General features: G+C 38.8%; 1 protein-coding gene across 1 annotated transcript in view; it reads right to left on the bottom strand.

Moving 5' to 3' along the window:
• Positions 1 to 24,144, bottom strand: part of Rere (arginine-glutamic acid dipeptide repeats) — a 396,746-nt gene extending 372,602 nt beyond the window's left edge. The window contains exon 1 of the mRNA XM_058572685.1: positions 24,048 to 24,144. The gene's annotated coding sequence lies outside the window, so the exon portion shown is untranslated. The remainder of the gene's footprint in view (positions 1 to 24,047) is intronic.
• Between the last annotated feature and the right edge of the window lie 2,572 nt (positions 24,145 to 26,716).

The raw sequence follows: 26,716 nt of genomic DNA, 5'->3' as shown, positions 1-26,716 counted from the left end.
TTTTTTTTTCTTTTTTCTTTGGTACCAGGGAGACTTTCACAGTAGCTCAAATTATAGGCATGTGCCACTGTATCCAACCAAGAAAGCAATTCTTTAAATTTATTTATTGTTTTGGTCCTAGGGATTGAACCCAGGGATGTTTTACCACTGACCTACATCCCCAATAATTTTTAATTCTGACACATGGTCTCACTATGTTGCCTCAATTTTGAGAACCTTCTGTCTCACCTCTGGAGTCTCTGGGATTGCAGGTGTGTGCCAGCTAAACAAACAGTAAGTAGTTTTAACTTACTTCTTTATCAGGACTGGCCAGCAGTCCTTTTCTTAGCCAGTTACTCGACCTAACTTAGGCTCTGGATGGTATATTTGTTACGCTAAGCAGTAAGTACTTGGTTTTTATATTCCACTTTTGTTCTAGACAGCTCTAAACGTTATATTCTTGCAAAGCTTATCTCCTAAGTTGCCAGTTTAAAGGTAATAACTTTTATTTCTTTTATAACCTATTAATATCAGCATTAACTTTAGAAACCACATATCCAGTACCTGTTAATGCATAAACAGATTCAAGGTGGAAGGCAGGATCAGGTAATATTTGGTGCCAGCCATGTTTCTCTGGAAATATAGGTTTTAGTACCAAGATTAGGACTAAACATATATGTTCCAGGAAACAAACCACAAATACTAATGAAACAGGACAGTTAAAGAACCACATCCCCATTAAAAAACAAAAAGTGAAAATTTAAGGAAAAAACGTTTACTCCCAATACAGGCAAACCCTACTATAATACAAGTCTCCTCAGTACCTTTTACATAACCTAGCTAAAGATACAAATAAATGATAAATCTATTTGGTAAATAAATGAGTAAATTTAACCCATTAAGTCCCATTATCCTATACAGAGAACACTTATAAAAACCTATAAAAATTTTATAGGACACCTATAAAATTGCTCAAGTCAAGCTTTTATAGGCATCCTGTATACAGGATATACTAGGTTAACATCAATAAGAGAAGCAGGAAGGTAGTAGGTATGTCTAACAGCATAGAGTTTAATAAATTAAGGCCCAAGTTATTCCTGTATCTTTTTTTTTTAATAACAATGATTTTTTTCCCCTGGTGGTACTGGGGACTGAACCCAGTACCTTAACACTAGTTTCATAAGAGATCTAACCCTGAGCTATATACATCACCAGCCTCTAACAAATCAGAGGGTGTTTTTGGTTTGGGCGGGATTGTTAATTTTTTATTCTGGGGAGTAAACTCAAGGGCACTTTACCACTAGACAACATCCCCATCCCTTTTTATTTTGAGACAGGGTCTTATTAAATTGCTAAGACTGTCCTCAAACTTTTGATCCTCCTGTCTCATCCTGAAGGGTCACTGGGATTACAGGCACATGTCACCACACCTAGTTAACGAATTTTTTTTTTTTAATGGTTTTACACATCCTCACTTCTCAGGAAGAAAAAAGTCAGGCTTTATTTCATATTTAGGGAGAAAGGAAGGTTGATAGGTAACGAAAAACCAAACATTGTGTCCCCTCTATTTAGAAAAAGCTTTTTCAAAGAAGGGCCCAGGAAAACAACAATTTTTTTTTCCGGTGGTATTGGGAATTGAACCTAGGACCTGGAAGATGCTAGGCAAGCACACTACCACTAAATTACATCCCCAGCCCAAAATTATTTTTTATATAAAATCTAAGATAACATTCTTAAAAGTCAACAAAGTGCCAGAAACAGTGGTGCACAGCTACTGGTGAGCTTGAGTCAAGAGGATCACGTCTGAGGGAAGCCTGGGCAAGTGAGCAAAACCCTGTCTCAATCTTCTTTTTTTTTTTCCTTAAAATTTTATTAATTTTTTTAGTTCTAGATGGACACAATACCTTTATTTATGTATTATGTGGTGCTAATGATCAAACCTAATGCCTCACACATGTTAGACAAGCACTCTGCCACTGAGCTACAGCCCCAGCCCCTCAAAATAATCTTGAAAGAAAAACAAGGCTGATGTAGCTCAGTAGTAGTGTGTCCCTGAGTTCAATCCCCAGAACCGAAAAACAAATTTTAAAAAATTTTAGAAAGTTTTAAAAGGAATATAAAAATATATTTTGGATTCTCGATTCAGGAAAAAAAATAATTTACTTCTCTACTTCCTAGAGAGTAGAGAATAATAATTTAGTTTCTCCTCCCTACCAATCATTAGTGACTTGGGAAATTCACCCAAACTATGTACACATCCACAATAAATGCAGCTGCCTGAAGTTGTGCAGTAAAGGACCAAGTTGCTATATCAATACCATGAAGGCTATGCAAGGGTTCAGGATGAAAATGGCCTCCAGGCTGCTGTAGAATGATATTTATACCTTTTTTCCCAATATCCTGGGACTGAACCCAGGGATACTCTACCACTAGCTACATCCCAGACTTTCTTAATTTATTTTGAGACAGGGTCTCATTAAGTTGTGTGGTTAGCATTAAACTTGTATTCCTTCTGCTCAGCCTCCCGAGTTGCTGTGATTACACATGTGCACCACCATGCCCAGTTGTTTCTGCTACAATTACTACTTTTCAGACTATATCTTTGTTCATATCCCCCTTTGGGTCATAGACTCCATGAGGGCAGGGAGACATCTTACTCATCTTTGTATCCCTGCTGCCTCGCATACTAAAACACAAACTGCTGAGTGAGTGCCCCTAAAGCACTCAGATGATCCCTGATTATCAGCCAATTGCCCAGAGAAAAGGACACTTAGGTCAAAGCAGCCTCCTACAGGGATGGCCTGATATGGCAAACTGATTCCCTAACAATACTTATGTTTCCCTTATTAATCACCTGACCTGATCTATCCTCTCAGGATAATTTGTACCTTTTTGTAGTTAATATTGAAGTACATGAAAAATATAATTCTTCTGAAATCTCTCTTTTTTCCCAAAAAACAAACATGTAACTCCTGGATATCAATAAGAACCATACGAAAAGAAAAGGTAGAAGAAAAAGACATTCATTTCAAAAATGTTACTCACTAAAAGTCAAGCAAAAAAAAAAAAAAAACTGAATGAAAGAAAACCTGGGGCGGGGATACAGCTCAGTTGATAGAATGCTTGCCTTGCATGCATAAAGCCCTGGGTTCAATCCCCAGCATCATAAAAAAGATAAATGAATGAATGAGAGAAACATTCTCCCAGAATTTATCAATAGATGAAGGCACCTTCTTTACTTGCTGAAGTCCAAGTTCTACCTTCTCATAACCCACTAAGTTTATAATTGAAAGAAAACCTAAGTGTACAACTTTCTCTATGCACATAAAAACTAAAGTCAATTCAATAACTCACACCAGAAAACAGGTACTCACAAATATGACTCACTTACCTCATCTTTCAAACATTCTTTTAACTACTTATTTGGTTAATTTCATAGTCATCATTATTTCCACAGAACCCTCAAGCAGATTTCAAAAGCAGGCCTCTAATTCACTATAACACAAACAGCAGGTCTTCTGTCAAGGATTACATCAAATGGCCACCGTTCCTATTTCAGGAACACCATGAACAGGAGGTCAAAGTTCTCCACAAATCACCTCTGCAGTGGATCCCACGGTGACTGTGCCAGGTGTTAAAAAGAGTACACGTACACTTACTTCTAGACAATCATCTCCTATAAGACAGACAACTGTCACCAAGTCTAAATGAAACAACCTCAAAAATGCAGCCCAAGAACTCAGTGTCATTATAGCTTTCTAAGCTGAACAGGTGTTGCAAAAGAACTCAAAATAGGTCAAAATCCTCTCTCCCTGGTACTTTAGAAACATTCAATTCTCTAACACTCCCCCCCCCAATTGTTAGATTCTTTTTAGCGTTGTCTCTCACCAAGTTTTTTTTTTCTCAATTTTAACAAGGTTTAAAGAAGCTGTTAAAAAAAAAAAGTGGGGGAGGGGCTAAAGAAGCAGGAATCTGTTTTTATAAAGAAGCTTAAAGAGAGTCAAGTCATTTGAGAGATGCACAGACAGGGCAGAGGCCCACCTTCATGACAGCTATTATCAAAGGCCTAAACTTTGAGGCTTATAAATTACTACACTAAGCAAAACAGCTTACTGTGTAAGCTTTTTGCAAACTTAACATTTCCATCCTCTACAGTCCTTTGATATCCTCAAAATACACCTTAGATTTCAAAGCCATTTCCACACCAGTAAGGGTAGCAATCTGCATCCTAGAAACCTGTAGGAAGGGCAAAACCCAAGCAAAACAGAGCTGTGGATACAAAGACTCTATCAGCACCTAGGTTCTTCTAAGGAAGTGATGAAAATATAGCCAGAAGAAACTACCTCAAATATCCAAACCAAAGTGAAAAAAAACTTAATAAGCTCCTTGTGAAAAGAGGCACTTAACCTGAGAACTCTCCCCTAACTCAGACAGTTTAAAGGAGAAAAATATAAAAAGTACTATATTAACTATTCAACTATTCTAATTACAAATTAATCTTTAATCCCATCAACTGAGGCTGAAGCAGGAGGATCACAAGTTCAAGGCCCTTATGTTTCCCTTATTAATCACCTGATCAACAATTTAGCAAGGCCCAAAGCACCTCTGGGTTCAATCCCCAGTACCAAAAAAAAAAGAAAGAAAGAAAATAAGAAAGCAAAAACAAAACACTTCAGAATTTCCTTAATGATCAGACTTAAACAACCTTGGAGGCACAGGTGGCCTCTAAAATCATTCCAGGGGGTACAAATTAACTCTAGCTCTCTCTTTATCTGGAATTGAGAGGGCAGGAAAAACTTCTACCTGCTCTACTACTAACTCAAACAATGTTTTGATACCATATCCACTGTATTTTTCCACAAATGATACATTTACACATTTCTGGAATTTAAAAATATCTGAATTTCTTAGAAAAAAGCAAAGCATTATTACTCTCATAAAATGCTTTTTAAGGGTGGGAGTTCTAGAAACCAAACCTGGGGCTTTGCATGATAGGAATAAAATGTCTTTTTGACATCTTTTGTCATAAAAGTGAAAACAAAACTTTTTATTTTGGGACAAACATTTAAGAACAAAACAATAGTACTCTACCACATCTGAAAACTAGTCAGCACTATCTGCATTAAAGTATTCAGGAAAAAATATATCTGCACATAATATTAACAAAGGAAACATACCAAGAAAGCAGGGGGTGCAGGAGGTAGAACACATGCTTAGCATGTGCAAAGCCTGGGTTCAAACCCCAACACCAAAAAAATTTGATGACATAGAAAGCAGTCAATTCTCTAGACAGCATTACAGAGGATAAATACTGATTAAGTGTTGTGGGCTCCAAAAGCCTTTAGTTCCTGAGTCAAAAAAAAAAAAAAAACTAAATCACTTCATGTAGGGTTTTTTTAAATGCTACAGAGGATTGAACCCAGAGGCACTTCAGTACTGAGCCACATCCCCAGCCCTTTCTATTTTGTCTCACTAAGTTGCTTAGGGTCTCTTTAAGTTGCTGAAGCTGGCTATAAACTTGTGATCCTCCTACCTGAGCCTCCCAAGTCACTGAGACTACAGGCAGGTGCTACTACACCTAGTTTGTATATGGTTATTTTTATATTTTCAAGGTTTTTTTATATTTTCAGTTGTAAATAGATACAAATATCTTTATTTTTTTGTGGTGCTGAGGCTCAAACACAATGCCTCACACATGCTAAGCAAGTGTTCTACCAAAGAGCCACAACCTTGGCCCTGAAGGCAGTTTTGTAATTCTTGTTTTTTCTTTCCAGTTTAAGTACTACTGTCCCCATTTGACAGCTAAGGAAATAGAGCACATAATCATACTGCAAGCCCTCTTGTGCTGAGAAAGAGGCATATCAAGCTTATTTTCATAATGCTCAGACTGTCATGGCTCAGTACATTTTAGTAAAGCAAGAAAAATCTTGAATTACACAACATATATACAAATAACATTTAAAAGACTCAATAATTCTCTGTCTAATCAATATCACTTCCCTTAGTAAAACAGTTTCTAAGAGTTATAAACACTATACCTCCATAAATAATCTAGTTCTCAGCACACACCTTAATTCAAATGGGCATATTATATTAGAATCTTTGCTTTGTTTTGGCTGTTGGTTTTGTTTTTCTGGATAATGCCTCTAAGCCACTCAACAGCCTTAAACTGCAAAAGGAAATATCCACAAGCTAAATTCAATGCTGTATTCAAGCAACTCAACATCCATATCAGTCTTATCCTAGGTAATCATGCCAATGACCCAAGTGTCTGTCAGCCTCACTAAAAGAGCTAAAAGAAAAGAAAATCTAATTAGAAGCCCAAGAAAAAAGTCCACTTTAATCAAAATTGCAATTAAAAGCCAAGGGACTTAAAGGTATGGGAAAAAAACTTAAAACATACAAAAATTGGGAAGGACTGGGGTTGTGGCTCAATGGTAGAACACTTGACTAGCATGTATGAAGCACTGGGTTCGATTCTCAGCACCACATTAAAAAAATAAAGATATTGTATCCATTCACAGCTAAAAATACTTTTAAAAAACAATTAGGAAGATTAAAAAGAATATTCGAGAGAAAAAAAAAAAGCCAGGTATAGTCACAAATGCCCATAATCCCAATTACTTGGGAGTCTGAGGCAGGAGGATACCAAATCTGAGCCCAGCCTGGGCAACTTAGTGAAACCCACCCTCAAAAACTAAAAAGGTCTTGCTAGGCACACACCTGTAATTCCAGTGGCTTGGGAAGCTTTGAGGCAGAAGGATCATAAGTTCAAAGTCAGCCTCAGCAACTTAGAGAGACACTGTCTGAAAATAAAATATAAAAAGGGCTAGGCATGTGGCTCAGTGGTTAAATGCCCCTGACTACCAAAAATAGTAGTAGTAGTAGTAATAGTAATAATTTTCCAAACAGAAAAGGCATTAAAATAAGAAAAAAATAATGGAAATAAGAACCACAATTTTAAGGTATTTTACAAAGGATAGGAAACTGAATGTTTTAAGTATATATACAAGAAAAATATTCTCTCAAAATCAAACCCAACCCTTTTATTTATTCCTTTTTTTTTTTTTTTTTTTTTGGAGACAGTAGCTCACTAAGTTGGCCAGGCTGGCTTTGAACCTGCAATTTTCTCAAATCACTGGGAGAACAGTCGCTAGGATTACATGTTACTACTGTTCTTAAAAGTGAAGTAGTAGCCAGGGGAAGTGGAGCACACCTGTAATCTCAACAGCTTGAGAGGCTGAGACAGGAGAATTGCGAGTTCAAAGCCAGCTTCAGTAATGGCAAGGCACTAAGCAGCTCAGAGAGACTCTGTGTCTAAATAAAATACAAAATAGGGCTGGGGATGTGGCTCAATGGTCGAGTGCCCCTGAGTTCAATCCCTAGTACCCGCCCCCCCCCCAAAAATAGGTGAAGTAGTTTAGTTACCTTAACACACTCACATACATACATACACACACACACACCCCACACACACAACTTTAGTAGGTATTAAGAAAGCTCTGAAGTAAAAAAAACTGACCACAGAGACTACAAAGAAGTAAATCACCCACCTAAAAAAATCTAATTTTAAACACTTACCATATGTTTTAAGTCTTTTTATCTCAGGAGTCTTTTTCACTTCAGATTTTGTGTTTAAAACATTTTCAGAAAAAGTTCACAAGTCTATATCATCTCTAGCAGTTGGAAATCAGTTTAAAGCACAAATTATTTAAAAATCACTCCCATCCACTCCTCATCCAGTACCAAAGCACCAAGATTCCAAAGCAGTTGTCACACATAACTCCATTTCAGAATCCCACTAGCATGTCTGTAAGAGCTCTCAGTGAGAGGCCCCAGGTGGAAAAGTAACAGGAAGAACTGCACTTTGCAGTTCCAATTTTGAGTCTACTATGCTGCTGACTTTGAAAAGAGAGGGCCTCAAGTTCAGCTTGTCAGTTATTTATACACTCGATTTTACCTTTCTTTTTTAAAGTTTTATTTATGTACTTATTGTGTTGGGCATTGGTCCCAGGGCCTTGAGCATGCATGCTCTTCCACTGAGTTAAACCACCAGCCCCTTGATTTTAAAATAAATGACTAAAATACACAAATTGCAGTCTCTAAAAGGGTAAATCATAGCATGTGATTTACATCAAAATAAAACTTATTTTTTAATGTTTACAAAAAAACAAATAAATGATACAAAGAAATACTCTGTATAACATATATGACCTGGTACCACTAGTAAGAGACCTCAAAATGTTTAAACTATGATATAGAGCTTGGGGTGGGAGGCGGGTTATAGCTCAGTCGGTACAGTGCTTGTCTATCATGGGTGAAGCACTAGGTTTGATCCTCAGCACCACATAAAAAATAAAAAATAAAGGTTAAATTCTTTATAAAAAAATGATATATAAGCCAAGCACATGCTTGTAATTCCAGCAATTTGGAAGGCTAAAGTGGGAGGATCACAAGTTCAGGGCTAGTCTAAGCAACTTTGTGAGACCCTGTCTCCAATTTAAAAAAAAAAAAAAAACTGTGATATATGAAAAGATCATCAACTTAATTATCAAAGAATGCAAACTGAAATGATATTGTTCACTTTTTCACCTATCTAATTAGTAAGCACTTGTATACACTAGAACATGTTAGAAGACAATTTATTAACAGCTTTTGAAATAAAAAATTGACCTATCAGCTGATTCAGCAATTCTATTTAGAATTTATCACACAGATTTACAACCTATACAATTGTAAAACAATGGTACAGATTTCAGGATTAAAAAAAAAAAAGAAAGAGAATCAGAAGTGTCCATCAACAGAAAGAATTATGACCACACAATGTCTCACAATGTAGTTATTTTTAAAAGCAGAAAATAAACTGGGCACGGTGGTATGTGCCTGTAATCCCAGCGGCTCAGGAGGCTGAGGCAGAAGGATCAAAAATTCAAAGCCAGCCTCAGCAAAAGCACGGCACTAAGCAACTCAATGAGACCCTGTATCTAAATAAAAATACAAGCAGGGATGTGGCTTAGTGGACAAGTGTCCCTGAGTTCAATACCAAGTAACAAAAACAAAAAAAAACTAAAAAAAAAAAAAACAGAAAAAAGACGGGTGTGGTGGCACACATCTGTAATCCCAGAGGCACAGGAGGCTGAGGCGAGGATCACAAGTTCAAGGTCAGACTGGGCAAGTTAGCTAAGACCCTGCCTCAAAATAAAAATAAAAGACTAAGGATGTAGCTCAGTGGGTAAGCACCTCGGGATTCAATCCCCAATACAAAAGAAATAATTTTAAAAAATAAAAAACAGAAACATCGGGGCTGGGATTGTGGCTCAGCGGTAGAGCGCTCGCCTAGCACTGGCGGGACCTGGGTTCGATCCTCAGCACCACATAAAAATAAAGGCATTGTGTTGTGTCCATCTACCCTAAAAAAATAAATATTAAAAAAAAAGAAACATCTGTGGTATAAATACAAATACTAAATTGAAAAATATATGCTTAAAATATTAAATAAAAAGAAAAATTCAAGTATAAGACACGAATGATGTGAAAATGCTTTGTGTACTATCAGTGTCTTGAAAAATTGTGCTCTATGTGTGTAATATGAAATGAATTGCATTCTGCCATCATGTATAACAAATTAGAATTTTAAAAAAAGAACAAAGAAAAAAATAAAAATTCATAACAGTATGCTTAAATATGCACAGAAAATGTCTTGAATAATTTGAGGAGTAAAAACTACTCATTTTGAATTTATGAAAATGATTATAATGAGTATATATTTATTTTATAATTACAATTTGAACACAATAAAATAATCAAATAAAATCTTATCCTGGTGTTAAATCTCCTTGCACCCATAACCCCAACGTCTCTTTCCAATGCTCTATGATTCTTGAAAAAACCAATTTGTTCTTCCTTTGAGAAATCAACCCAAGCAGTTCCTCTCCAAAATGGTTGCAATTTGGTTTGAACAGCTACCAGCTATAGCCTGAATGTAAACTATTCAAGTTGAAACACCTAGACTGCCTACATGTGCAGGACCTTTTTTTTTTTTTTTTTAAGAAAGAGAAGCAAAACACAATTTAATAATCTTCATCATAGAAGTAGCAAAAGTACTCACCATTTTTCATGCCTTCCAACCTCCTCGCCTATGCTCCATGTGATTTCCTACCTGAAATCCTCTTAGCCAATTCTCACGTGTCCAAATCCTGCCAATCCTTCAAAACATAGGTTAAATACTACCCCCTACACCCAATCCTTTCTTATGCCCCCACCAGAGCTGATTCTTCCTTACAGCACAGCACATCACCTAAAGCAATTTCTTCTACCTAGTACTCAGCAGCATACAGTATGCTTTCTCACTAAGGAGAAAATTTGTCAAGGACACAATATTCAACTTGATCATTTTATACACACCATTTCCCATGGAAGTTTGCATTTCACTAAAGCATACGATAAAATGAGAATGACACGAATCTAAAAAATATTTTAAAGCACAGGCTTTTATTACACAATAAATTGTTAATTATGTCATGTTCACATAGGACAAACAGTATATGAAAGTAAGAAAGATTAAGATGCTTCCCTCTTGCTGGGCATAGTGACATACGCCTGTAATCCCAGTGGCTTGGGAGACTGAGACAGGAGGATTGTGAGTTCAAAGCCAGCCTCAGCAAAAAACAAGGCACTAAAAACTCAGTGAGACCCTATCTCTAAAATAAAATACAAAATAGGGCTTGGGATGTGGCTCAGTGGTTGAATGCAATTCCCAGTACCAAAAAAAGAAAAAAAAGACGCCTCCCTCTCAATTTCTCTCCCAGTACTTTGGGGTGCCTCATGAAAATGCTACCCTACAACCAAGGTCTTAATACAGCATTTTTTAAATTTATTATTTTTTTAATTTGTTCTATTTAATTGTACATGACAGCAGGATGCATTTCAATTCATCATACTCAAATGGAGCACAACATTTCAATTCTCTGGTTGTACACATGAAGAGATGCACCATTCGTGCAATCATACATATACCAAGGGTAATGATGTCCATCTCATTCCACCATCTCTCCTGTCCCCGTAACTCCTCCCCACCCTCCCCTTTTCCCAATCCAAAGTTCCTCCATTCTCCCCATGCCCCCCCCATCACAGATCAGCATCCACTAATCAGAGAAAACATTCACCCTTTAGTTTTTTGGGATTGGCTTACTTCACTCAGCATAATATTCTCCAACTCCATCCATTTACCTGCAAATGCCATAATTGTATTCGAGTGTCCCTGAGTTCAATCCCAGGCACCAATAAATAAATAAAAAGAAAGACAATTATACAACTGAACAGTTTATTTGTATGCAGGGGCAAGTAACAAGCAATAAATGGAAAGAAACTATGATTTGTAAAACTAATAGTTATCTTACCTAAGAAAAGTCACTGCTCGTCAGAAAAAGTACAGCAAACATACTCCAAGCACATAAATAATCCTAGTTATTAAAATCTGTGAATAGTGTCTAAAATGCTTAAGGATTCCATAAAGACCTTAAAATTCTCACTAAGTGGGGCGGGCACGGTAGCACACATCTGTAATCCCAGCAATTTGGAAGGCTGAGGCAGGAGGATAGGAGTTCAAAGACAATCTCAGCAATTTAGCAAGGTGCTAAGCAACTCAGCAAGACCCTGTCTCAAAATAAAATACACAAAGGGCTGGGGATGTGGCTCAATAGTTAAGAGCCCCTGGGTTCAATCTGTGGTACATTAAAAAAAAAATAAATTCTCACTAAGCTATAAAAATGAAGGCATTAAGCCAATCCAAATAAAATATTAAATAAGCATGTATCATGGCTGGGGTTGTGGCTCAGCAGTAGAGAACTCACCTAGCATGAGTTAGGCACTGGGTTCAATCCTCAGCACCACGTAAAAATAAATAAAATAAAGATATAAAAAAATTATATGTTAAAAAAAGAAGCACAGTGGGCTGGAGATGTGGCTCAAGCAGTAGCGCGCTCACCTGGCATGCGTGCGGCCTGGGTTCGATCCTCAGCACCACATACAAACAAAGATGTTGTGTCCGCCAATAACTAAAAAATAAATATTAAAAAAAAAAAAAAAGAAGCACAGGCTGGGGTTGTGGCTCAGTGGCAGAGCACTTGCCATGTGAGGTTAGATCCTCAGCACCATAAAAATAAAAAAAGATACTGTGTCCATGTATAACTAAAAAAAAAAAAAAATTAAAAAAAGAAGCACGTATTAGATGTTTTATAAACTAGACTTTCATAAAGCTAGAAAATTTACCCAGCAATAAAAATCTGAAGCCATCATTAGATCAAGACAAATAATTTTTAATAAAAATAACATACTGAACACTCAACTCACTGCAGTAGCATTCTTTTTTTCAGAATTTTTTTTTTTAGTTATAGATGGATACAATACCTTTATTTATTTATTTTTATGTGGTGATGAGGATCAAACCCAGTGCCTCATGCATTGTAGGCAAGCACGGAGCTACAGCCCCAGCCCTTTTTTTGTATGTGGTTCTGGGGATTGAACCCAGGGCTTGTGCATTCGAGGCAAGCACTCTACCAACTGAGCTATATCTCAAGCCCCTATTTCATTCATTTCTAATAAATATTTTAAACTTACTAGAATCCAAACAAAAACTCAATTTACATGATTCAAATAACTAAGAGGATCTAAAATGTTTGCAGTATTTTGTCAAAAATCAGGTTCCTGGGGCTGGGCTTGTGGTTCAGAGATAGAGAGCTCACCTAGCACGTGCAAGGCCCTGGGTTTGATCTTCTGCACCACATAAAAATAAACAAAATAAAAGTATTGTGTCCAACTACAACTTCAAAATAAATATTTTTAAAAAATCAGGTTCCCAAGTATGGCCTGGAGTCATGAAATTAAATCTAACTGCCTTTATTATTATACTCAATAATACCATGCAATAATATTGTTCTTTTTTGGGCTGGGGATGTGGCTCAAACGGTAGCACACTCGCCTGGCATGCGTGCGGCCCAGGTTTCAATCCTCAGCACCACATACAAACAAAGATGTTGTGTCTGCCGATAACTAAAAAATAAATATTAAAATTCTCTCTCTCTCTTTAAAAAAAAAATAATAATAATAATATTGTTCTTTTTTTAAAAAATATTTTGTGAGTAGACCTTATTTATTTATTTTAGTTGTAGATGGCACAATATCTTTATTTATTTATTTTTATGTGGTGCTGAGGATCGAACCCGGTGCCTCACATGTGCCAGGCAGGCGCTCGCTCTACCACTGAGGTACAGCCCCAGCCCCAATAATATTGTTCTTATAGTTGACAAATGAATGCACTACATTCCTCACATGCAAGGTTCACTAAAGTGACCAAAGTAGCCCGGCCTCTTCCTCCTAGAGTTCATGAGTCACAATTCACCTACACCTGCAGCAGGTGAATGAACTCTCTCAGCAGGCCTCTTTCCTAGCCTCCAAGGTAATCATCCTCTTGCCATTATCATATTCTTGTTTCAGACCAAATATCATTAGGCTTCAGCTCTGCTCTGCTAACACCACATATAATCACATTCCTCAAAAATTATACTCCTGGGATGGGGACATAGAGTGCCTGTCTTGCATGCACAAGGCCCTGGGTTTGATCCCCAGCATCACAAAAAAAGAAAAGAAAGAAATTAAGCTCCTGCTGGCCAGGCGTGGTGGGCACACCTGTTATCCCAATGGCTGGGGAAGCTGAGGCAGGAGGATGGTATTAAGCAACTTTGTGAGACCCTGTCTCTAAATAAAATATAAAACAGGGCAGAGGATGTGCTCAATGGTCAAGTGCCCCTGAGTTCAATCTCCAGTACCCAAAAGAAAAAATTATACTCCTGTTACCAAAACAAGAATCAGCATATTATCAAAATGCCACAACAGCTATCACTAATAATGGGCCACTTTTCCAAAAAAAGTTAATGGAAGAGTGCTGGGGATATAGTTCAGTGAAACGTGTGAGGCACTGGGTTTGATCCTCAGCACTACATAAAAACAAATAAATTAAGGTATTGTGTCTACCTACAACTAAAAAAAATTTATTAATAAATAAAAATTTTAAAAGTTAATGGACAGAATGGTGAGGAACAACCATATTTAATCAGAGCACAGTTTAAGTCAAAATGGTTAAGTGGTATTTTTGTATTCTATGTATATATACAAAGATGGATTACGAATCAAAATATATACCAGTTATACCTACTCTTTGGAAACTAGAACATAATTTAACTAGGATGACTATAGATTTATGGTAGCATCTGTTTTTACTATATTGTTGGTTGTAGCTAAGACTGTTCATCTAAATTCTCATACAACAATGCAGCCAGCAGGGCACAGTGGAGCATGCCTGGAATCCCAGCGGGAGGCAGAGACAGGAAGATTGCAAGTTCAAAGCCAGTCTCAGCAACAGGGAAGCACTAAGCATTTCAAATAAAATACAAAATAGGGCTGGGAGTGTGGCTCAGTGTTTGAGTGCCCCTGAATTCAATTCCTGGTACTCCCCCCACCAAAAAAAGGCAACCAATAAACACTGTTCCTTCAGGAAAAAATATTATCTTCTTTAAGACATCTTCAGATATGCTTTCAAGGGAATATACAGTTATGAAAATATGACACCTAAATAGATGGACCATAATTCAATAATTCTAAGATGCACAGTGTTTTATATGACATAGGAATTGAGACAGGTCTTACATAATAGTTCTTTTTTTTTCATTCTTGGTAATTTTAAGGTAATAACAAAGCCTGCAAATGATGGCAGCTTAGATCCAATAAATGTGTTTTTCAGAATACATCGAATTTCAAATGTGGGCACATATACTGGAATAGTCAAAGGGAAACCCTCCTGCCTTTCAGGGTTTTACAATCTAATGAAGAGAACATGATTAGCTTTAAAACGTGAAAGTGAAAATAAAAACAAACATTAACACAAGATATGAAGTAATAAAATGAGTGAGAAGGTTACAGAACTGAAGGGTACTTAAGTGATAGGAAATAAGAATGGCAACAAAACAAAAAAAGTGCATCTTCAGCAGTTTTAAATAAATGGATTAAACTGAGGATGGTGGCATGCACCTATAATCCCAGCAACTCAGGTGGCTGAGTCTCAACCTGGGCAATTTAGCAAACCCTATCTCAAAATAAAAAATAAAATGGGCTGGGAATGTGGCTCAATATAGCACCCCTGGGTTTAATTCCCAGTAGCAGAAAAAAAGAAAGAAATGGATTAGATCTGCTCTAAGAACAGGAAATAGAAACAATCTCAACAAGATTACAGGGAAGATGAGCAATGCAAAATTCTGCTAGTCTCCCCTGAAACTCAGCAACCACCCTCCAGTCAAGGGAAAGCATTGTTTAGAGTTCACTAAACATAAGGAAAAGCATTTTTCTAATCTGCCATCTCTCTCCCCTTTGAACCCCTGTGGTAGTTGTAAAAATAAATCCAAAAATTCTTTGATGTTCCTCCCTTTTGTGGGTTGGACTTAGTGATTTAATTCTAACTAATGCACTAAATTGAAAGTGATGGTACAGAACCACCAAGACTGTCACAGAAAGCACTAAGGCTTCCTCCTTTCCTACTCTTTCTCTGATCACCTGCTCTGGAAGAAACCAAATGCCATGTCAGAAGGTCACTCAAGTAGCCCCCCATTGGAGAGATCCAAGTGGCCAGCTTCCTGCTCATAGCCATGTGAGTGAGCCATTCTAGAAGCAAATCCTCCAGTCCCAGAGAGGACTCCAAAATGAATGTAGTCCCAGATATTATGTATATTTTTTTGTTTTAGGTACTGGGGATTGAACCAAAGGGTGCTCTACTGTTGAACTACATACCCAGTACTTTGTATTTTTTGAGACAGGGTCTAAGTTGAGGAGGTTGGCCTCAAACTTGTGATTCTCCTACCTCAGCCTCCTGAGTTGCTGGGATTATAGGTATGGACCACTGCACCTGGCTTCTCAGCTAACAAACATCTTGACTGCAACCTCAAGAGAATACCGGAGTCAGACCCCAGCCACTGCCAAACAACTGACACAAAAGGTGTGAGATAAAAAATGTTTACTGTGGGCTGGGATTGTGTCTCAATGGTAATTGAGTGCTCACCTAGCATGCATGAAACACTGGGTTCGATCCTCAGCATCACAAAAAATTAAAAAATAAAGACATTGTGCCCACCTAAAACTAAAAAATAATTATAAAAAAATGTTTACTGTGCTGTCCCTAGATTTGACATAACTTGCTATATAGCAATAAATAATAAAACCCTATATTTTTGTCTCTCTAAAACATTCACCTGCAACTTCTAACAGTTATATGATCCAATGGCCAGTATAAACTAATTTTTAAAATATATATACATACATATATATATATGTATACATATAATTTTAAACTAATTTTTAAAATATATATACATACATATATATATGTGTGTGTATATATATATATATATATTATATATATATATATAATTTTAGTTGTAGTTGGACATAATATTTTTATTTTATTTATGTTTTTTAATGTGGTGTTGAGGATCGAACCCAGTGCTTGCATGTACCAGGCAAGTACTCTACCGCTGAGCCACAGCCCCAGCCCCAGCCCCTGAATTAATTTCTTGAAGATTGTTCTTTTCATCTTTAAAATCTAGAATGCTTAATCCAATGAACTACAGTCAAGCATTTGTTTCTATTTGTTGAAAAATTCTTGCCTAGGGCTAGGGCTGTAGCTCAGTGGTATAGCACCCGCCTTGCACGTGTGAGGCTCTGGGTTCGATCCTCAGCAACACATAAAAATAAATAAAGATATTGTGTCCAACCACAATTTAAAAAATATCTTAAAAAAAAAAAAAAAGAAAGAAAGAAAAATTCCTGACAGTGATTATACAATTGACCACAGCTGTCCAAAAATTAAACACTGAATTTGAGCATAACTAATGGAGTAAGGTAAAAAAAAAAAAAAATCATTTGACTGATCAGATGGAGATTAACAGATGCCACAATCAAATGTAACTCCAGGATAACATTTGCATAAGGTGGGAAAAGAAGTTATTTGCACCCTTAGATGTACTGGAGTGTGTAAGTTGCTTGAGGAAAAATAGTACAAAGCAGTACTTCCTTATTAAGGAGAAAAAACACACCTTTGACTAACAACGGATTAATCTGACACATTTCTCAAAATGTGTCCTACAGAAATTAGTACCCCATGAGAAAGTCACAGCTATTCTCTGGAGTAAAAGGAGCAAACAGGAAATCTCTATATTATATGACATTTCTGAGGCATTAAGGTGCTAACGTACATTGTAAATTTATTTGACCGCACTTAAAATATTTCTAGCATATTTGTATGCTATAAATGCAGTTTAGGAAACATTGACTTAGAAAGGCAGAAACATAGGTATATTGGAGGCTTAATTCACAGAAAATTTGTTTTAAAATTCTGCAACAAAACGATCTCACCAGAAAGGTAACCCCATATGACTACTAATTATGATTATATAGTTTCTTAAAGCAAAATAAACAGAAAAAGGCTATGAAAAGCAGCAAGAGCTTTACCAAATGTCAGGAAAAATGAAGACAGGAAAACTTGGTAGGATCTAACAAAAGAAAGGAAATTCCCTTTCCATAGGCCAGTGGTTCAGAATGCCTCCCATCCCCTCAATCAGCTCAACTGTGTCCCTCCATGTGAACTGGTGTACTGGGGGTGAGCATCCAGCCTAAGGGCATCCCATCTGGAGGGCTTGTGGGCAGCTTATGAGGTGATCTGACCCCAACCCTTAATCAACAGTGGTGATAAGTAATAAGCTATCAGATCTCTTTTGGAAATTTTTAATTACAGTTACAAAGAGTATTTAGCAGTGGAAGCAGAGGCATAAAGAAAGCAGACATAAAACAGCTGAGTTAATAGTAGAGAATTAGTTGAGCCAGCCCTGGCTGTTTAGTGCCTCACGCAAGGAAAAAATCCTTCTTTCCATAAAAAAAATTAAGTTAGCCTGCCACTGTCCAACCTGAACAACCCCACATAGAGGACCGAGCAGGGTGGCAGGATGATATGCCTTCACTTATATTCCAGAAAGGACTGAGAGGGGAGTGATATAAGACTGGCAGAGGGAGTGCTAGATCTAGTTTTAATAAGGAGCACCCAGGGTCTGTAGATATAGATAGCTCAGTGGTAGAGCCTAGCATGAGTGACAACCTGGGTTCCATCCCAGCACCACAAAAATAAGAAGCATCAGTTTAAATGTACCTGAATGATGTTTTCATATATCAAATGTCTATTTAAATCAATGACCAAAGCCCTACATCTCATTAGGAATTAAACCAAACTGCTTGTGAGGAAACACTTCCTCAGCACAGCCAGGTTCTGCCAGGGAGGGAGGTTTCCAGTGCCTCCTCTGTTGCTTCACAAATGCAGACACATGCCCACATTCCTGCCTCCACACACTCCCCCTGAACTGTGTTCACCCCACATACATCAAGTGTCCCACAAGTAGAAAGGAGATTAGGAATGAGACCTCTGGGAGCCTTGGGGACATACACAGGTGCCAATGAATGTATGTACTCATGCCCTTGGTGAGAGTGTGCTGGAGTGGGTTTTGGCAAACGAGCTCTCCCCAGCTAGCACTCTGCCTAGAGATGCTGCACAGCATACTAGCTCACAAGCTCTCTTTCACAGTAGTCCAAGCCAACAATATAAATACTGTCCCTTTTAGAATGATGTCCTTATTGCTAGGCACAGCCCTGGCACCAGGGTATGGCTCAACAACCTCCTGCTGAGGAGGCAAAAAGGTATCTGGTCACTAACACTGAGTGGAATCCACATCCCTAACAGTATTCCAGTGTCAGTGAGGCCCCACTAAATGTAGGATCTTGTTCTTCTGAGAGGATAGACTCAAGTATATGTTCCACTTTCCCTCAATACTTGAAATAACTTTGAAGATCTGTTCCCTGCAAGCCAAACACCCTTACCAAATCCCTTAAAGCTACAATAATTAAACTTAAGGTATGACCCATGGCTTCAACTTCTAATACAAAAACCCAAAACAAGGGCTGGGGATGTGGCTCAAGCGGTAGCGCGCTCTCCTGGCATGCGTGCGGCCCGGGTTCGATCCTCAGCACCACATACAAAAAAAAAAAAAAAAACAAAGATGTTGTGTCCGCCGAAAACTAAAAAAATAAATATTAAAAAAAAAAAAAACCCAAAACAAATATGCTATGAGGAGTCTTGTAATATCAAATAGTCTATGAAATAAAGGTTATATCATTTTGGAACCTAACCATATAAGAAAAATATTTCACAGTTAAATGTATTGCTTATGACTGCTAATGTATTAGCAACTTTTATCAATTAACAAGAATTCACAAGAGGCATGTGGTGGCATACACCTGTAATCCCAGTGACTGGGAAGAGTGTGGCAGGATGGCAGGAGGATCTCAAGTTTGAGGCCAGCATAAGCAACTTAGCAAGACCCTGCCAAGATACTCAAAAGGACTGGGGATGTAGCTCAATGTAAAGTGCCCCTGGGTTAAATCCCCAGTATCAAAAAAAAAAAAAAAAAAAAAAAAACTTTTACGTTAACAGTACTACCTGATACAGTTATCTTATGTAGGGACATGTATCTTACATTACTTGGCATGCCAACAAGTTAGTTATACAAATCATAATTCCAACCAAAACTCCAAAGTAGGCCGGTTGTGGTGATGACACCTATAATCCCAGCAACTCAGGAGGCTCAGGCAAGAGAATCACAAGTTCACAGCCAGCCTCAGAAACTTAGCGAGTCTCGTGTCTCAAAATAAAAAAAAACATAAAAAGTGTGGGATGTGGCTCAGTGATTAAGTGCCCCTGGGTTCAATCCCTGATAAAAAAAAAAAAAAAAAAAAAAAGTAATAATAACAAAACTCCAAGACAGCAAATGTATTTATTATTTGGGCATGCTTGAGTTATTGGTAGTCATTAAAATGGCATAAACAATTTTAATAAACTTCAAACACATATTTAAGTACACTTTCTCCACACTTAAAAAACACTAAAACCACCAAGCAAGGTGGCACCTGCCTGTAATCCCAGCAGCTCGGGAGGCTGAGACAGGAGGATCTCGAGTTCACAGCCAGCCTCAGCAAAGTCAAGGCATAAGCAACTCGGTGAGACCCTGTCTCTAAATAAAATACAAAATAGGGCTGGGGATGTGGCTCAGTTGGTTAAGTGTCCCTGAGTTCTATCCCTAGTACCAAAAAAAAAAAAACCACTAAGACCTGTTAGGCAAGAAACTAAGCACAGACCAACAGACTCACCACAATCATATTCAAATAGGATAAGCAAAGCTTCAACTTTGGAGAATTATCAAGATACCAATAATTAACAATCACTTGAATATGATTCAAAAGGAATTCCTGATTGTTAAAAACCCTACAATCAACTAGAGTACAGCATTATCAGAAACAGATTATATAAGACAACAGTGTATTGTTTTGGGATGTATATATGTATGCAATGAAGTTCACAGCTAGGTTACAGTAATGACTCACTTAAACATCTGAATTTTATGCTATCTTAACCTTTAAATCAACTACAAAAGTAACTGCCAAAAGCAGTTAGTAGGAAAGCATACTATTCCCAAAAGAACTTGGTACATACAAATTATTTTACTACTTAAATGTTTTTTTGATTACTGAAATTTGAACAAGATGTTAAAGATTCAAAACCATTTTAAAGTAAGGGGTGCTTGCAAAATGAACAATAACATTCGGCATGTACAGGTTCTTAGAAGGGCATAGATCATTGTCTTCCTTGTGTGTTTGATGCTATATGTAATTACTGCAGGACGTAACAATTACTGTACCATTTTTTAAAAAACTTTCTTGATACAACAATAAGTCAAAAGTCAAAGTTGAAAAAGTAAACAGTATACATAATTTCTTGATTTGTATTACCTTATTAACTGAAATTGGTTCTCAGTTACTCTAGTTTCCTTTCAACAAAACACTAGCAGAGAACAGACTGGATTGAAATTACCTGATTCTGTTCCCATTGAATAAATACCATACTTGAGATGTTCACATTTCATTGTAAAAGGCACGTAACTTTATAGATTACACTCCAATTCACTTGGGAAGCAAAGTCAATCAGATATCGAATTCTCAAGAATAGCCAGTGTGGAACAGATGTTTATTCCACAACTGCAACCTACAGAACTGCTTATTATATTAAAACAATTGAGATGTTTTAGGATAAGTGATAATAAAGTCCCTCAAGGCATTTACCAGGCACCTTCATTTAGGAGCCTTTGAGCAGGAATTCAGCCTTTGTCTATATTAATCTGTATACACACTAATTAAAATATTCTCTGGCATCCCTTTTTTTTAAGAATCTAATCCATAAACCATTCTATCAGACTTATTTTTGATTATATGACTACTGAAAACAATATTACTGCAATGCAACACTATTATGTACACAATTTTCTGATTTTAATAAGATTTCCCCACCCCAACTACTCCTCTAACCTCCCCTTGCCCAGGTTAAATCCCTGAGGAAAATCTCTGTCCAATGCCAGGGCTCTACTTTCCACAGGGCAGGTTTATTTGATTTTTCCAAATTATATTAAAAGCTTTTTTAAATGACTGCAGGTATATATATATATATATATATATATATATATATATATATATATATATAGCTTCCAACACCTGGAATGCAAATAAACCCCCTTTTTTGTTTACTATTTCAAGACAAACTAGATTTCTCATAAAGAATGGAAGAGTATCAATTCAAAGCAGTCCTTGCCACAATGTATAAATACCTCTGATAACAGAACAAATTAATGTCAAAGACACAGCCAATAACATAATAAAGCCTCGATACAACCATGCCTGTCAAAGGGCATCTGTATTAGCAGCTCAGGGAAGTGGCATTTGCAGAAAGGCACAGCAACTGCGTTTCAAAGAAAATCATTAGGCTTCAGCCGTTAATCCCCTCCCCCATTCTCTTCATCTGAATCCGTCAAAGCAATTAACCAGTAGAAGGTGCTATTCTACAACCCACAAGTGTTCACACCAACCTCCATCCTTGGCCCTGAGTTGAGTTTACCCCTAGTGGACTCTCAGCCCTGCTCAGTATTCTATGGAGTCTCTACACTAGCCCCCAAAACAGAAAACCAGACCTTTTTGTAAGACCCTTATTTACAAAAACAACCATCACATTGAAAGCTCAAAAACCAGCAAACCTGACCATCAAACCATCACACCACTAATAACACACACATACACCCTCGCCCCCCTTTCCTAAATACTTATCTCAAATACAATCTTTATAATTTTACCTGCGGTAATCTATTTCTATAAAGAAAAGAAGACCTGGTTGCATTCAATACAATAAGAGTCAAATGAACAAATCACTATCCCCAGTAAAGTCAGGGGCAATGAGGAATGTGAAAGAACTGAGAACTCAATGTAAGGATACAACACAGAGAGAGAGATTGCAGCGTTACATGTACAAAAAAGAAAGAGCAGCAAAAAGCAGGGCTGCAAAGGGAAGAAAGAAAGACAGAGGAGTCTCTGAACATGTTTCTGAGTGTCCTTTAGTTTCCCATATACTCTTCTGCCTTGCAAGGTTGCAAAAAAGCCAGACATGAGATGGGTGAAAGAAAGCTGAGAAAGAAAGGCACCCACCCTTCCCCCCATTTTCTCTCCTCTCTCCCAAAAAGAGCTGTGTTTGTCTGTGCAAACCTAGTCCCAAATATGGGAGAGAGAATGAATGTGTGTATGGAAGAACAATGAGCCCTCAGCCTGGTATTGTGTGTGTGTGTGTGTGTGTGTGTGTGTGTGCGCGCGCGCCTGCCTTTGCCTCTTTTCCCTTTGCCCTCAACAACAGGGAGAGCTGGAAGCCAGCTTTCCACACAGGCCAGGCCATCAAAATCAAAACTGGTTTATAATTTGCAGTGGAAATAACTCAGCAAGCAGATCCATGAAAGGAAATAACCAAAGATGATTTTATTATTGTATAGATCCATCTTCTCTCCCCTCCCCCAGCAGACTGCGACTGAAGAAACCAGTGTACAACAAACAAAAAGGTCCTTTTTTTTTTAATGGAAAGCAATTATCAAAACTGTTTCAAATCTAAACACAGGATGCATTAGTTTGTGCTGAATTAAATGTCCTTGTAATTCACCAAGTTCACCCATTTACTAAGTTATCTTTTTTCTGTTTAAAAAATTGCTTTGAAGAAAGCTATTTCAGGATTCATACAAAACTACTTTCTAAAAATGTACTTTAAAATAGCAGCACATACTGAAACATTTAAAGCACCCAGTTTCTCAAGGACACATTTTGCTTAAATCAATGTTTGACGTCTGTAATCCAGAAAAATTGTAAGCAAACCTTGGAAAAGAGACAGAGGAAAATGACAATTCAACAATGAATCATTTTGTTATCCTTTCAACAACTTCTCAAGCACCCAGTTCCAAAGGAAACCTGCAATACTTCTCCCCCCCGCCCAAAACACAGACATACACACACCCTAGTCTATGTAAAAGTACTTATTTTCTTTCCATAACCTTAAAAAAATAATAACAACTAGAAGGCACCCTCTTTTCAGACAGCAAAACTAAAACATGATGGTAAGAATTCTATTATTCTGTGATTTCTGGTTTTATAATTTTGGAATCACACAGACCAGAGAACCAGAGGTTGAGAACACAAAGGAGGACTCTTCTTCCAATGTGAAAATGATACTTTTTAATAACAGCCCGCCTCCAGGACCCCCAAAATCACAAACATTCAAGAATTCTCGGCTTCGGTCCTGGACCTCCTTCCCTCCCACATTTCAGCCAATGATTCAGTCCCGTGAAACAGTTAGACCTCGGACGACTGCGACGAGAGCGTGAATTAGCAGCCCCGGGAGGAGCGGGGTCGCGGGGTCGCGGGGCCGGGAACCGAGCGCGGCCCTCGGCGCCCGCCCGGCCTGCTCCTGGGCCCGCGGGGGCTCCCGCGACCCCCGCCGCCCGGGACGCGTCCCCAGGCCCCGGGGCCGCGGCGGCGGGTGGCGCTCGCGCGGCGGGCTGAAGGCTTACCTTCCCCAACGCGCTACACCATCAACCGGGGCGGCGTGCGGCGGCTCGGGCGCGGCGGGGGGCGGCGGGGCCGCAGGCGCGGGGCCGGGGGGCGGCCAGCGGGGACGCGACGCCGGGGCCGGGGCTCGCCTGCCACGGCCGCTCCTGCCGGGACGAGCCTTCAGCAGCGGGGGCCCAGGACCATGTCTGGTGGTGTTTCTCGGAGGGCCAGGGGCTCCCTGAGGAAGACGGTGATTTTTTTTTTTTCCCTCAACTGGGAGAGAAAATGAGGATAAGACAATGTGGGGAGCGCGAGAGGGAAGAGGAGGAGGCGGGGGCCGAAGCCGGCGGGGCGAGCGTCTTAGGCGTGTGGGAGGAAGAGGAGGCTCCGGAGCGCGGGGGTCGGCTCGCGAGCGTCTGTGGGAGCAGCGGCACCTCCGCGATGGTGGTGGAGCAGCGGCAGGGCTGCTGCGCGGACCCACCGCCCACTCCCCGCTCGGGCCCGGCCCACCTCGCAGTATTGCGCCCCGCCATTGGCGCAGCGTGCTGTGACGCGCACGGGGGCCGGGCCAATGGGAGGCAGAGGGAGTGCATAGGAGGCGGGACTACTTTTTTTTTTTCTCCCTTTCCTCCTCTTTTTAATAAAATGAGCAGAAGGAAAGGCGGCGAGAGGACGGGTTCTGGCGGCGTCGCGGCCCGGATTGGGGACTCGCGCTGTGGGCAACGACCCTGGCCGGTGGGCTGCGCTCCCTGTCCGGGGCTCGTCTTTGTGCCCGGCCGGCCTCCCTGTCCGCGGCCGCGCGCTGGGCCGACCCCCGCGGCCAGCGGGCGGGGCGGGGCGGGGCGGGCGGAGTCGCCGGGCGGCCGCAGACTAACCCGCCGGGAGCGGCGGCGCTGAGCGGGCAGGTCCCAGGGGCGGCATTGGCGGGAGTCCAGGTGCTCTTGTTATTAACGGGGTTATAATTGCTTTTTCAGTCATTTAAGATGCAGATTCATATCCCTGGGGGCACTAGGAGTGGATTCGAACCATTTGGTTCAAGACGCCTTCAAAATTCTGATGGGCAGTTCATAAGGTTTTTTTAAGTAAATAATGAGGATGAGTTAAAAAAGAAATAAAGGAAAATTGGTAAATTGCTTTGCTTATTCTCAAAGAATAATTTTAAAATGTCTCTTTAAGGAATAAAGACCACAACCACGGATACAGAAAGGATTTTAGAAGCATCAGTGTACTGAAGTGTTCCAAACTATGCCATAAGTTTGAAAAATCTAAAAATGGAAAAAGCCAAACATCACCTTTTTTATTTGAAAAACAGTCTTGTGTCCCACTATCCCCAAAATCTGATAAATCACGGTGTCTACAGTGCTATAAGGGAAGTAGGAACAAATCAAATGTTAATATTCTACTTAATATGATTTCATAGACTTGAAAGGTTTGGAAATTTTAATTGTGATTATCAGTTTTTTCAAATGCATATCATGTTTCTTGAGTTCTTTCACAGACCCTGGCATGAATCCAGGATGAATCATCAACCTATTGTTGATTTGTTAATATTCTGTAAATGGTTGTTGGTATCCTTAAACCATACACTCTCAGAGGAATTAAAATCTGTATATAATAGATTAATTAACGGATAGAACAGAGCGCAAAATAATTCACTCATTTATTTCAAATAAAGTGATAATTTTCTCTTGGAATATCTATTCACATTATAATTTCCACATCCAATGGTTCCTTTTAAGAATAATTTGGGGGGCTGGGATGTGGCTCAAGTGGTAGTGTGCTCGCCTGGCATGCGTGCAGCCCGGGTTCAATCCTCAGCACCACATACAAACAACGATGTTGTGTCTGCCGAAAAAAACTAAAAAAAAATAAATATTAAAAAAAAAAAAAAAAAAAAAAAAAAAAAAAAAAAAAAAAATAATTTGGACTTACAGATAGATACTATTGAACTGTGACCCAAGGGATCCAAAAACAAATGGGTTCTTGCAATTTTCTTTTCTTTTTTCTCAGTACTAGAGATTGAACCCAGTTGTACTTTAAGGCTGAGCTACATTCCCAGCCCTTTTTTTTTTTTTTTCTTTTGAGATAGTGTCTGCTGAGGGCAGCCTTGAACTCACCATCTTCCCGTCTCAGCCTTACAAATAAATTGCTGGGTTTACAGGCATGTGACACCAGCAATTACCTTTTTGAGTAACTTTCAGCAAGAAAAATACTCTTTATAATAGTTCCTTCAGCTATGAAATGGGGAAGCTAGTTCATACCTCTATATATCTCATCATATGAGAATTAAATTTGACAACATACTAAATTCAGTAAACTGCCTTTATCCTTGTAGATGTGGATGGAACTACTTAAAAATCAGTTTGGAAATAATGAGAGATGAAGTACATTATTTAGATGGCTTCAGTTTCCATCAAAATCTACATGTGCAGGGGTGCTATTTCTAATAAAGGCTCAGCTCAGGGGTGCACAAATGTACAACTGTTCCAAGAGGATGTCTTGGATCCCACACTGCTTTTTAGCAGGAAAGAGAGAGGCTTTGAGGAGTAGGAAACAACACTTACTGTAGTATTAGGGATTGGTGTTGTTTTCATTTACTTATAAAAGTGTACATTTAGGGATGGGGCTATAGCTCAGTGGCAGAGCACTTGCCTAGCATGCATGAAGCACTGGGTTCGATCCTCAGCAC

This window comes from Marmota monax, unplaced genomic scaffold, assembly GCF_021218885.2.
Source record: "Marmota monax isolate L192 unplaced genomic scaffold, Marmota_monax_Labrador192_F-V1.1 WCK01_AAM20220418_F8-fsc00080, whole genome shotgun sequence".
In the NCBI taxonomy this organism is placed as follows: domain Eukaryota; kingdom Metazoa; phylum Chordata; class Mammalia; order Rodentia; family Sciuridae; genus Marmota; species Marmota monax.
This window is presented reverse-complemented; position numbering and strand designations above follow the sequence as displayed.